The sequence below is a fragment of the Salvelinus fontinalis genome, chromosome 13 (genome assembly GCF_029448725.1).
Source record: "Salvelinus fontinalis isolate EN_2023a chromosome 13, ASM2944872v1, whole genome shotgun sequence".
Taxonomy (NCBI): Eukaryota; Metazoa; Chordata; class Actinopteri; order Salmoniformes; family Salmonidae; genus Salvelinus; species Salvelinus fontinalis.
Genome location: NC_074677.1, coordinates 30,775,691 through 30,788,060, shown reverse-complemented (window position 1 = coordinate 30,788,060; position 12,370 = coordinate 30,775,691). Strand labels below are relative to the sequence as shown.

General features: G+C 40.1%; 1 pseudogene; it reads left to right on the top strand.

Moving 5' to 3' along the window:
• Positions 1-12,370, top strand: part of LOC129868428 (probable ATP-dependent RNA helicase DDX10) — a 49,210-nt pseudogene that overhangs the window by 31,968 nt on the left and 4,872 nt on the right.

Sequence of the window (12,370 nt, the reverse complement as noted above, 5' to 3'; positions counted from 1 at the left end):
CACAATTGGTGGCTGACTAAATACTTTTTTGCCCCACTGTATATTACAAAGGTACTTGAGGTGACGCCACGTAAAATTTTGCACTATACGTGCTACACAGAATTCCTAAACTAGCCCACAATGTCTGCTGTGTGGATTGAGCAATCAACAAGTAGAGCAGTCATTTGAAACAGTAACAAAATTTCAGCCAGACAACTCAAAGGTGAAATCCATTAACGCCAAGATAATGGAATTCATTGCACTTGACAATCAACCGTTCTCTGTCGTGGGTGATGTTGGCTTTCGCCGACTGGTCGAGCACCGGTGCACACTATGAAGTGCGCTATATTTCAGATGTTGCCCTGCTGGAGTTACACAATAAGTAATAGTGTCACTGCTATTAGCTTCATGACATACCTACTATGGAATGCCGTTTGGGTCTTTGAGTGTCAAAAAAGATAGTCGCACTGCCAAAGCTGTACAAAAAAGTCTGCAAACACCAGCCACAAACGATGTGTTTACAATACCAATACCGCAACTTCTGGGGTAGCAAGCTTTAGCTTAAGTCATATTCAGGTCCTGATTTGTCAACAAGCTTATTTGACACGTGTTAAATAGTATATTTTTTGACACGCAAAGACCCTAACGGCATTCCATAGAAATCCTGGTTGAGAATGAAACGACTGAACAACAAAACAGCACAGCAAGTAAGTGAAAGAAATAGGTTTTGATTATGTTACTGGTAATGGGGACATACGTAAATGCTAACAAAATAACTTTTTGGTCAGTGTGGTGTGTGTGTAACCTTTATTTAACTAGGCAAGTCAGTTAACTTCTTATGGTTGCATCCCGCTACCGGGATCGATATGACCGCAGCCAGATAAAGTGCAGGGCGCCAAGTTCAAAAAACAGAAATCTCATAATTAAAATTCCTCAAACATACATGTGTCTTATACCATTTTAAAGGTAATCTTGTTGTTAATCCCACCAAAGTGTCCGATTTCAAATATGCTTTTCAGCGAAAGCACTACAAACGATTATGTTAGGTCACCATCAAACCACAATAAGCACAGCCATTTTTCCAGCCAAAGATAGCAGTCAGAAAAAGCAGAAATAGAGATAAAATGAATCACTAACCTTTGATTATCTTCATCAGATGACACTCATAGGACTTCATGTTACACAATACATGCATGTTTTGTTTGATAAAGTTCATATTTATAACAAAAAATCTGAGTTTACATTGGCGCGTTAGATTCACTAGTTCCAAAAACATACAGTGATAGTGCATGGCCTCATCGTTTCAACAGAAATACTCATCATAAATGTAGATGATAATACAAGTTATACACATGGAATTATAGATATACCTCTCCTTAATGCAACCGCTGTGTCAGATTTCAAAAACACTTTGCGGAAAAAGCAAGTCATGCAATAATCTGAGACGGAGCTCAGAACAATAGCCAAATTAGCCGCCATGTTGGACTCAACAGAAACCAGAAAATACATGATAAATGTTTCCTTACCTTTGATGAACTTCATCAGAATGCAGTCCTAGGAATCCCAGGTCCACAATAAATGCTTGATTTGTTCGATAATGTCCGTTATTTATGTCCAATTAGCTACTTTGGTTCACGCCTTCGGTAAATAATTCCGAAGTCAGAAAGCGCCTCCACTATAACGTGACAAAATGTCTAAAAGTTCCGTAACAGTCAGTAGAAACATGTCAAACGATGTACTGAATCAATCTTTATAATGTTGTTAACATACATCTTGAATAACGTTCCAACCGGAAAATTTAATTGACTTCAGAAGAGCGATGGAACGGACGTCCTACTCATGTGAAGGCGCATAGTGAATGCGTGATCAGCCCGTGGAAGTGATTACTCATTCCTGTCACCTTCGGCCCCCCTTCACATTAGAGTCATCAGACAAAGTTCTGTTGACTGTTGACATCTAGTGGAAGCCGTAGGAAGTGAAAACGCATCTCGCTGTCATTTCAATTGAGAGCATGGTTGAAAATCTGACACCTCAGAAACAATTCAAACAGGAAGTGGAACTTCTCAGGTTTTTGCCTGCCATATGAGTTCTGTTATACTCACAGACATAATTTAAACAGTTTTAGAAACTTCAGATTGTTTTCTATCCAATATGAATGATAATATGCATTTATTAGCAACTGGGACTAAGGAGCAGGCCGTTTAATATGGGCACCTCTGTGCACCTTTCATCCAAGCTACTCAATACTGCCCCTGCAGCCATAAGAAGTTAAGAACAAGTTCTTATTTACAATGACTGCCTACCCCGGCCTAACCCGGACGATGCTGGGCCAGTTGTGCGCCGCCCTATGGAACTCCCAATCACGTCCGGATGTGATACAGCCTGGATTCGAACCAGGGATGTAGTGACTCCTTTTGCATTTAGATGCAGTGCCTTAGTCCGCTGTGTCTATATGTGTGTGTGTGTTATCTATTTAACTGTACTAGAATGATTAAAAGGCCGCTAAAATTGTAAATATCAGTTATCGGTATCGTTTTATTTGGCAAGGAAAATATTGGATATCGGTATGGGCCAAAAATGTCATATCGGTGCATCACTAATCAGTAGCCTATAGTCACATCATGCAGCCCATATATCTTTTGATTTCTAAGGCATTCTAACATGCTGACCACACCACTCGCGTTCCAAATACATTTACACATGTTATTCAACCATTTCATCCAAACTGTTTGCGTACATCAACGAGCGTCTGCGTAGCCAGCAGCTAAAATAGAACTTGGTTTTATTTGTGATGCTTGACACGATGCAAGTCCCGCCTCTCCCATCTCCTCATTTGGTTTTTAGGAACATATACCCACGTGAGTGATTGCTTGAACTGAGGTCCACACTCCAGTCCAGTTGGTGGTGGTAATGCACCTTAAAGTTCGTTGCCAACCGCCATATCAAGTCCGAAGAAGCCTGAAGGAGGAGAGATTACTGGAAACAAACTCGGTTTACCCTTTTATCAGTGAATTAATTGTCGGCGTAGAGGACCTTGTGCATTTCAGGTAAAATAACAACCCAATGTTTATATCCCAGGACAAAGTAGCTGGCAACATCAAGCTAGCTAGATAAATTGCCATAAATGTTTAGTGCTTTTCGACCTGTCCCCAAATTAATATAGTTGGTTCAGGGTTCGTTTTGATATTTCAACCTGCATGTTCTACTCGCGTCTGGTGTGGGTGGACAAAATCAACATGAGTGCGATGGCGCACGCGGTGTGGTCAGCATGTAAGGTTTGTATCATTCATAACTAAAGTTGTCAAATATCTCAATCTAGCATATAGGACCGGTTTCAAATTATCTCTTTTATGCTCAACATAGCCACTTCATATGTGATCAGGAATGTGAAAATATCCTTTATTTTATTCAGCTAAGTAAAATTAGATTCTTCTTTCTTGAAAATAATATAAAATAATGGCGAATGACTTAGACAAGATATGGTTAAGTGAATAAGCCTATGGCCATGGCGCATAGCCAGATAACATTCAGTAGGCCAACTCGTTTTCTGTTCTTCTGAAATACATTTTCTTCATATCATGTTTCTTTAGACCTGCCTAAAAACCTGAGCTGGCGCACACCCAGAACATTTTTTTGTGTGGAGGTGCTGCCTAACGGCGAATCAAAATAAAGAGTCACACACTCCATATATAATCTCCCAGTAATTTATTGGTTATTTACCAACGTTTCGGCATCACTGTGCCTTCTTCAGGCACCCTGAAGACCTTAGACCTGCCTAAAATAAATAATGGATTTATTGTGATGGTGTATATTCAATTGATTTATTCAACTTTTTAAAATGATGTTCCAAAGGCAGACATCAGTGGTCTGTATGCGTGGAGGCCTGGAGATGCTAAACATGTTTAATTAATGATCAATTACCGTGAGACCGACAGTCTTTTGCTTGACAATAACCGGCTGACAATTTTAATGACTGCCACGCCCTACACCCATGCAGTGGATTTTATATCCATTTGCGGAGGGAGCAAGTTCACTGAGCGGAGGGGTAGGGAATTGGAATGCAGCCCTTGTACCTACTTCAAAACAAACACTTTAGCTGGTGGTTGTTAATGTTGTCATTGGACAGATAGAGGGGACAGTTACTAATTTCCGTCATCCCCACTATATTATCCCCCTTCAGTCTCCTTTGGCGTCTGTGACACTGAGGCGGGCAATGGAGAGGAAAGTTGACCTTTTGATGTTCCCACTCTCTCCTGCGGAGTTGCAAGGCACAGAGGGCTGTGTTGCCAGTCATAGGTGCTCACTAGACCCTTGGAGAAGTCCATCCATTACAGTGCTATAAATGGACTTAGCGGGATAGCTTTTTCAAAGAAGATTATAGTGCTAAGTCTATGTTTTCGATGTAATGACATGCTGTGACTTAAATAGCATTGACTTTGGGGTTTGTTGCTGAATTAATTTTTTGTCCAATGTGATAATAATAATGATGATGATAAACCATTATGGGATAAGTTTTGTTACCGACCATATCCACTCTAATAATCTATGTGTCAGTGTGTTTCCATCCATGAAGGTGTCCATGCATCTGTGACCTTTTCACTGTTTTAATACATTTTACAAATGTAATGCTATGTCGATTCACAAAATATTTAAATGTTTTATTTTCTTATTTTGTCAGGGTGAACCCAGAGAAGCTGACAAGCGTGCAGCAGAAGCTGGAGGCCTTCCTGGCCCAAGAGAAGGAACAGAAGGAGAGAGCGCAGAGGGTCAGTGTCCTAGAGGGGGCGGTGAGGGCAGGGGGTTGAGATGAATTAGCGGACAAGTCAGTTCCAGGACAGAAGTTGTTCATTTCACCTATAGTGCTTACACCCATAAAATTGAGATTTGGCACCTGCATTTACATTCTCCATTATTTACATTTTTGACTAAATGACTAAAATGCGATGGAAAATCGAAATTGCCTCTTATGCACCAACAGTGTGTTTTTGGCTTTGTCACTAACAACCTCGCCTTCTAGATGGTACGATTTGTTATTCCCATTTCTTTTGAACTCAAAACAATGTGATTTTACACCATTTTGTGAGGCATCAGGTTGTTTCATCTTCAGCCTCTAATCATAATTTGAGACTGGCTTCACATTTCTCCTGAGGAGAGAGCCCACTCAAAGAGAAAAGAGGGGCCCTTATCACCATCTTGCACCATCCAGTGTGATTCATCGCCTCCCTCGGCTGGCTGTTATTGTTAGAGAAGATGGCTGGCGTCAATATATCGCTCACCTTTCCATCTCCCTCTCTCTCGCTTTCTTTCTCTGTGTAGTGTTTTGTCTCCTACCTGCGCTCCGTCTACCTCATGACGAACAAAGAAGTCTTTGATGTGTTCCAGCTCAAGCTCCAGGAGTACGCAGCGTGAGTAAAATGGAGACAGGCCATTTTGAGCTCTTAGCTGTCGACCGGTGCAAGAGCATTTTCTTCATATGTTGTAATTGTTCACGTCTTCCCAGTTCCCAATACTGACAGACTGTAAGCCAGGCCACAATATGCCTGTTATTTGTGCATGTGATGGTACTATGACAGTACATCATTATGTAGGATGTCCGCTAGGGCTGTGGCGGTCATGAAATTTCGTCAGCTGGTGATTGTCAAGCAAATACAGTAGGGCAAAAAAGTATTTAGTCAGCCACCAACTGTGCAAGTTCTCCCACTTAAAAAGATGAGAGAGGCCTGTAATTTTCATCATAGGTACACTTCAACTATGACAGACAAAATGAGAAAAAAAATCCAGAAAATCACATTGTAGGATTTTTAATGAATTTATTTGCAAATTATGGTGGAAAATAAGTATTTGGTCACCTACAAACAAGCAAGATTTCTGGCTCTCACAGACCTGTAACTTTTTCTTTAAGAGGGTCCTCTGTCCTCCACTCGTTACCTGTATTAATGGCACCTGTTTGAACTTGTTATCAGTATAAGACACCTGTCCACAACCTCAAACAGTCACACTCCAAACTCCACTATGGCCAAGTAGTAGCACTAATATTTCATTGGTGATATAAACTTAGTCACCTATAGGTGTACATTTAATTGCTATTAATGATTTAAGAAACATGGCCTCGATTAAATTTTAAACGTTTTTCATGGTCTGCCCTAAAATATATGCAGTAGGTTACTTCATACAGTAGATATTTCTATGTCCTGCTACTGTGATATTCTATAAAACGTTCCATTAATATTTTTTCTCTGACCTCTATTGATTTAGTCACCCAAATAATTGTTATGAGGGTAAAAACTCTTCTGAAAAGATTATGATAGAGACATGATGTTTGGACCATTGGTTTTCTTAGAGGATTAACTACACAATTATCATATTATTTTACCCATTGGTCAAAATATGCATTTATGATTGGAAACCCTACATCATGCACACTGTTGTTTACAGATCATACATAAAACAAAAATGATATGATCTGGGGCATCATTAGAAGAAGCTGTGTCATCCCCCTCATACTAGCTTAGCTTGAGCTGAATTGGCCATCGCTAGCTATTTTAAGCCTTTTTGGACCATGACATGATGAAATCATCGTCAATCATTATCACCTATCAATAGCAATTATGACTAAATCCCTAAATTAACCAAACATTTCAGAAAATATGTATATGTTGTCATATGTCCTTCCCTTGTGGCACTCTTGATAGTTCTCTGGGCCTCGCTGTTGCTCCAAGGGTGCGTTTCCTCAACAAAGCCCAAAATCAGAGAGCAGACCCTGGGCAGAACAGCGGGCAGGGAAAGGTGGCTGAGTCTGAGGAGGAGGACGAGAAAGAACTTAAGAGCTTCGAGGCTCAGCTCAGAGGAGATGGGCCCAGTGCGGAAGTTCGTGAGTCCCTAAGCTCGGAGGAGGAGGAGGTTGCGGGTGGGGAAAAGTTACAGCTTGGACCTAAGGGTCTCATCTTTGGTCCAGATGAAGAGGAGGATGAAGATCTGAGGGACTTGGACCTGCTGACAGTGAAGAGAAAAGATGTCTTCAGTCTGGAGGAGGTAGACCAGGATGATGAGGTGAGGTGGTCTGGGCTGTTGTGGTGCCAGTTTTTTGTACACCAGTGTTTCTTAATCCTGGGGCCGCAAAGGGGTGCACCTTTTTGCCTTAGCACTATGCACCTGATTCCACTAATCAACTCATCAAACTTTTAGTTTGTGGAATCAGGTGTGTAGTGAGTGCTAAGGCAAAAACTAAAATGTGCATCCCTTTGGATCCCCAGAACCATGATTAAGAAAAAAAAATACTCACGTTGCATTTAAGTTACTGAACATGTTATACTTGACACAATTACTTCATGTTATTCTCCACAGCAACATGTAATAGTTTACAGTAAGAAAAACTAAAAGTTTATTAGGAAAATGGTACGAAAGGTAAGAAAATAGTTCAGAAAAATGTTGCTAAAATGACCAGGTTGTGGAAACTCAAATGACTATAGTATATGCAGTACATTTCCTTCAAAAAGTATACACACTACTTGGCTTTTTCCCTTATTTTGCTGTTTTACATAGTGGGATTAAAATGTATATAATAAATAACTACTGTTTACATAAAATGGAAGAAACAGTCGAACCTTTGTTTTAAAAAATATATATGAAAAGTAAAACACTATCTTGATTTATACAAGTATTCAACCCCCTGAGTCAGTACATTTGAAGTCGGAAGTTTACATACACTTAGGTTGGAGTCATTAAAACTCGTTTTTCAACCACTCCACAAATTTCTTGGCAAGCCGGTTAGGACATCTACTTTGTGCATGACACAAGTAATTTTTCCAACAATTGTTTACAGGCAGATTATTTCACTTATAATTCACTGTATCACAATTACAGTGGGTCAGAAGTGTACATACACTAAGTTGACTGTGCCTTTAAACAGCTGGGAGAATTCCAGAAAATTATGTCATGGCTTTAGAAGTTTATGATAGGCTAATTGACATAATTTGAGTCAACTGGAGGTGTACCTGTGGATGTATTTCAAGGCCTACCTTCTAACTCAGTGCCTCTTTGCTTGACATCATGGGAAAATCATAAGAAATCAGCCAAGACCTCAGAAGAAAAATTGTAGACCTCCACAAGTCTGGTTCATCCTTGCAAGCAATTTTCAAACGCCTGAAGGTATCACGTTCATCTGTACAAACAATAGTACGCAAGTATAAACACCCTGGGACAACGCAGCCGTCATACCGCTCAGGAAGGAGACTCGTTCTGTCTCCTATAGATGAGCGTACTTCGGTGCTAAAAGTGCAAATCAATCCCAGAACAACATCAAAGGACCTTGTGAAGATGCTGGAGGAAACGGGTACCAAAGTATCTATATCCACAGTAAAACGAGTCCTATATCGACATAACCTGAAAAGCTGCTCAGCAAGGAATAAGCTACTGCTCCAAAACCGCCATATAAAAAGCCAGACTACGGTTTGCAACTGCACATGGGGACAAAGATCTAACTTTTTGGAGAAATGTCCTCTGGTCTGATGAAACAAAAATATAACAGTTTGGCCATAATGACCATTGTTATGTTTGGAGGATAAAGGGGGAGGCTTGCAAGCCAAAGAACACCATCCCAATCGTGAAGCACGGGGGTGGCAGCATCATGTTGTGGAGGTGCTTTGCTGCAGGAGGGACCGGTGCACTTCACAAAATAGATGGCATTGTGAGGAAGGAAAATTATGTGGGTATAATGAAGCAACATCTCAAGATATATTGACCCACTGGGAATGTGATGAAAGAAAAAAAAGATGAAATGAATCATTCTCTATTATTATTCTGACATTTCACATTCTTAAAATAAAGTGGTGATTCTAACTGACCTAAAACAGATAATTTTTTACTAGGATTAAATTTCAGGAATTGTGAAATACTGAGTTTAAATGTATTTGGTTAAGGTGTATGTAAACTTCCGACTTCAACTGTACATGTTTAAATCACCTTTGGCAAAGATTACAGCTGTGAGTCTTTCTGGGTAAATCAATTAGATGATTTTGAAACACCTGGATTGTGCAACAATCAAATATCAAAACTGTAACTAGGCCACTCATGAACATTCACAGTCTTCTTGATAAGCATCTCCAGTGTAGATTTGGCCTTGTGTTTTTAGGTTATTGTCCTTCTGAAAGATTAATCTCCCAGTGTCTGGTGGAAAGCAGACTGAACCATGTTTTCCTCTAGGATTTTTGTCTGCGCTTAGCTCTGTTCTGTTTCTTTTTTTTATTCTGAAAAACTCCCCAATCCTTAATGATTACAAGCATACCCATAACATGATTCAGACACCACCATGCTTGAAAATATGGGGGGTGGTACTCAGTAATGTGTTTTATTGGATTTTCCCCAACATAACACTTTGTATTCAGTACAAAAAATGTATTGCTTTGCCAAATAATTTTGCAGTATTACTTTAGTGCCTTGTTGCAAACAGGATGCATGTATTTTATTCTGTGCAGGCTTCCGCCTTTTCACTCTGTCAATTTAGGTTAATATTGTGGAATATCTACATTGTTGTTGATCCATCCTCAGTTTTCTCCCATCTCAGCTATTAAACTCTGTTTTAAAGTCACCATTGGCCTCCTGGCGAAATCTCTGCGCTGTTGCCTTTCTCTCCAGCAACTGATTTAGGAAGGACGCCTGTATATTTGTAGTGACTGAGTGTATCGATACACCTTCCAAAGTGTAATTAATAACTTCAGCAATCTCAGAAGGATATTCAATGTCTGCTTTTTATTTTTACGTATCTACCAATATGTGCCCTTCTTTACGAGCCATTGGAAAACCTCTCTGGTCTTTGTGGTTGAATCTGTTTGAAATTCACTGCTCAACTGAGGGACCTTACACATAATTATATGTTATAATTATGTGTGTGGTGCAAAGATGAGCAAGTCATTCAAAAATCATGTTAATTATTATTGTACAGCATCCCGAGTGGCACAGCGGTCCTAAGGCACTGCATCGCAGTGTTGCGGCATCACTTCAGCCTGGGGTTCGATCCCCTCCCGGCCATGACCGGGAATCCCATAGGGCGCGACACAATTGACCCAGCGTCGTCCGGGTTAGGGGAGGGTTTGGCCGGGGGGCTTTACTTGGCTTATTGCCGTCAGTTGAACGGTGTTTCCTCCGACACATTGGTGCGGCTGGCTTCTGGGTTAAACGAGCAGGTGTTTAGAAGCATGGCTTGGTGGGTCATGTTTTGTAAGACGCATGACTCGACCTTGGGGGGGAAAAAGGTAAACATTTATTTATTTATTTTTATTATTATTTTTTCAACAACATTATTGACGAGTGAGTTCATGCGACTTATGTGACTTGTTAAGCACATTTTTACTCCTGAACTTTTTTATTCTGGCCATAGCAAAGGTGTTGAATACTTATTGACTCAAGACATTTTTAGCTTTACATTTTTAATTAATTTGTAAAAAATAAAATAAAATAAAAAGTAAAAATGTAATCACACTTTGACATTTTGGGGTATTGTGTGTAGATTAGTCAAAAAAAATCTAAATGTCATCCATTTTAAATACAGACTGTAACAACAAAATGTGGAAAAAGTCAAGGGGTGTGAATACTTTTTGAAGGCACTGTTATGTGCCAGATGAAAGTCTAAGCACCCCTTGCACAGAATATAATATATTTTTTGATAGGGGGGTGGTAATTTTCCCAACTTTGAAAAATAAAACTCTACCGCAGGGTTAGGTATTAAAGACTGAGGCCGTAGGGCTTCCTCTAACTTCTCATCTGGGCTTTGGTCCTTTGATGTTTCTTTTGACCCTGACAAACTCCCCAGTCCCTGCCGGTGACAAGCATACCAATAACATGATGCTGCCACCACAATACTTGAAAATGCAGATGGTCTACAACATTGCAGTCCCTCCACATTACTGGCCTGTATGACAAAGTGAAAAGAATTAAACCTATGTTTAAAAAAATCCACTCCAAATGATCCATTCTGTTTGCAAACGAGGCCGTTAAATAATACTGCAAGACGACATGGCAAAGAAATTAACTTTTTGGTCTAAATTAAAAACTCCAGGCTTGGGTCAAATCCAATACTACACGTGAAACCTAATGTATTTTGGAGTATTGTTGTGGAGGCATCATGTTATGGGTTTGCTTGTCACCGGCAGGGACTGGTTGGAGTTTGTCAGGATCAAAATAAATATGAAAGGAGCAAATCCCAGGTAACAAGTTAGAGGAAACCCTAACCCTGGGTTATAGTTATATTTTTCAAAGTTGTAATGGCTGCCAAAGGTGCTTCCACCAAGTATTAACTCTGAGCTGTGAAGACATACACAATCAAGACATCTTAGTTAGAAAACCTTAAATCTATATATTTTTTATCATTTTTCTTAGACTTGTGGACTAGTTTGTGTAGATTGGTACGAAATAAATACAATGTATTTCCTTTTGAGGTAAAATTTTAATGCAGCAAAATGTGAACTTGGCTAGGGATTGTGGACTTTCACTTGTGACTAGCTAGGTGCGCTTTTTTTTTGCATGCGTCTGTATTCTCCAGTTTGACAAGCGGTTACATTTTTGCCCATCTCCAACCATCTGTTTTCTACGGAGTTGCCAACTTGCAATGTCGTTGTCTCATATGCGATGCCCTGAGTCATTGGCGCTTGGTGTGCTTCAGCCTGGCTTTGCCCTGCATTTCTGTAGAGTTCCGTTGTTTATTAAACTTCCATCAAAGTTAGGTACAACATGTTCCAGAAGGCTTAATGACTCCACTCTACACACACCTGGCAGTGGATGGATACTAGTTAATGTCAGATTTCATTTTGGCCAGATGGTTCCTCTCTGCTAGAGAACTGGTAAATCACTGTTTGCGCTGAGTGCCCACCTAGCAGGGGATGTAGATGCTGAAGTGGTGACCTCATCACAGTAATCACTCTGGTTTAGGTGATGAACTTATAACATAATTCAATGGCTGAGACTAAACTGTCTGTTAAGTGAGGTGTAGGTAGCTATAGCTCTTAAACCCCTACACAAGTGCACACTTGTGTGACTCAGCTTATTACCTTTTTGCCCTTTTCTCAGGAATTGGAGTGGGCTGATTGAAATGCTCAGTTTTTCCTGGAGAAAAATGGGTTGTTCCAAGCTATATGTTGCTTAAATTTAGAGTTGCTGTGGACCTTGAGGCAAACAATTTGGGCTAGCTCCCATGTGAAGTTAGGAATATAACATCCTGGTTTTCCCGCAAAAAAAATGACAGCCGTACAATAGAAACGGTTTGGAGAAGAAGAGTGTTTGAATAGAGGTCAGGGTGAGATTAGCCATCTCCGGCTATCTCTTTCATTGACTCCTCTGCAGTGGGATAATAATATGTTGTAGGTGGCAGGGTCACAGCTGCTGTAGTGTGCCTTCAGCT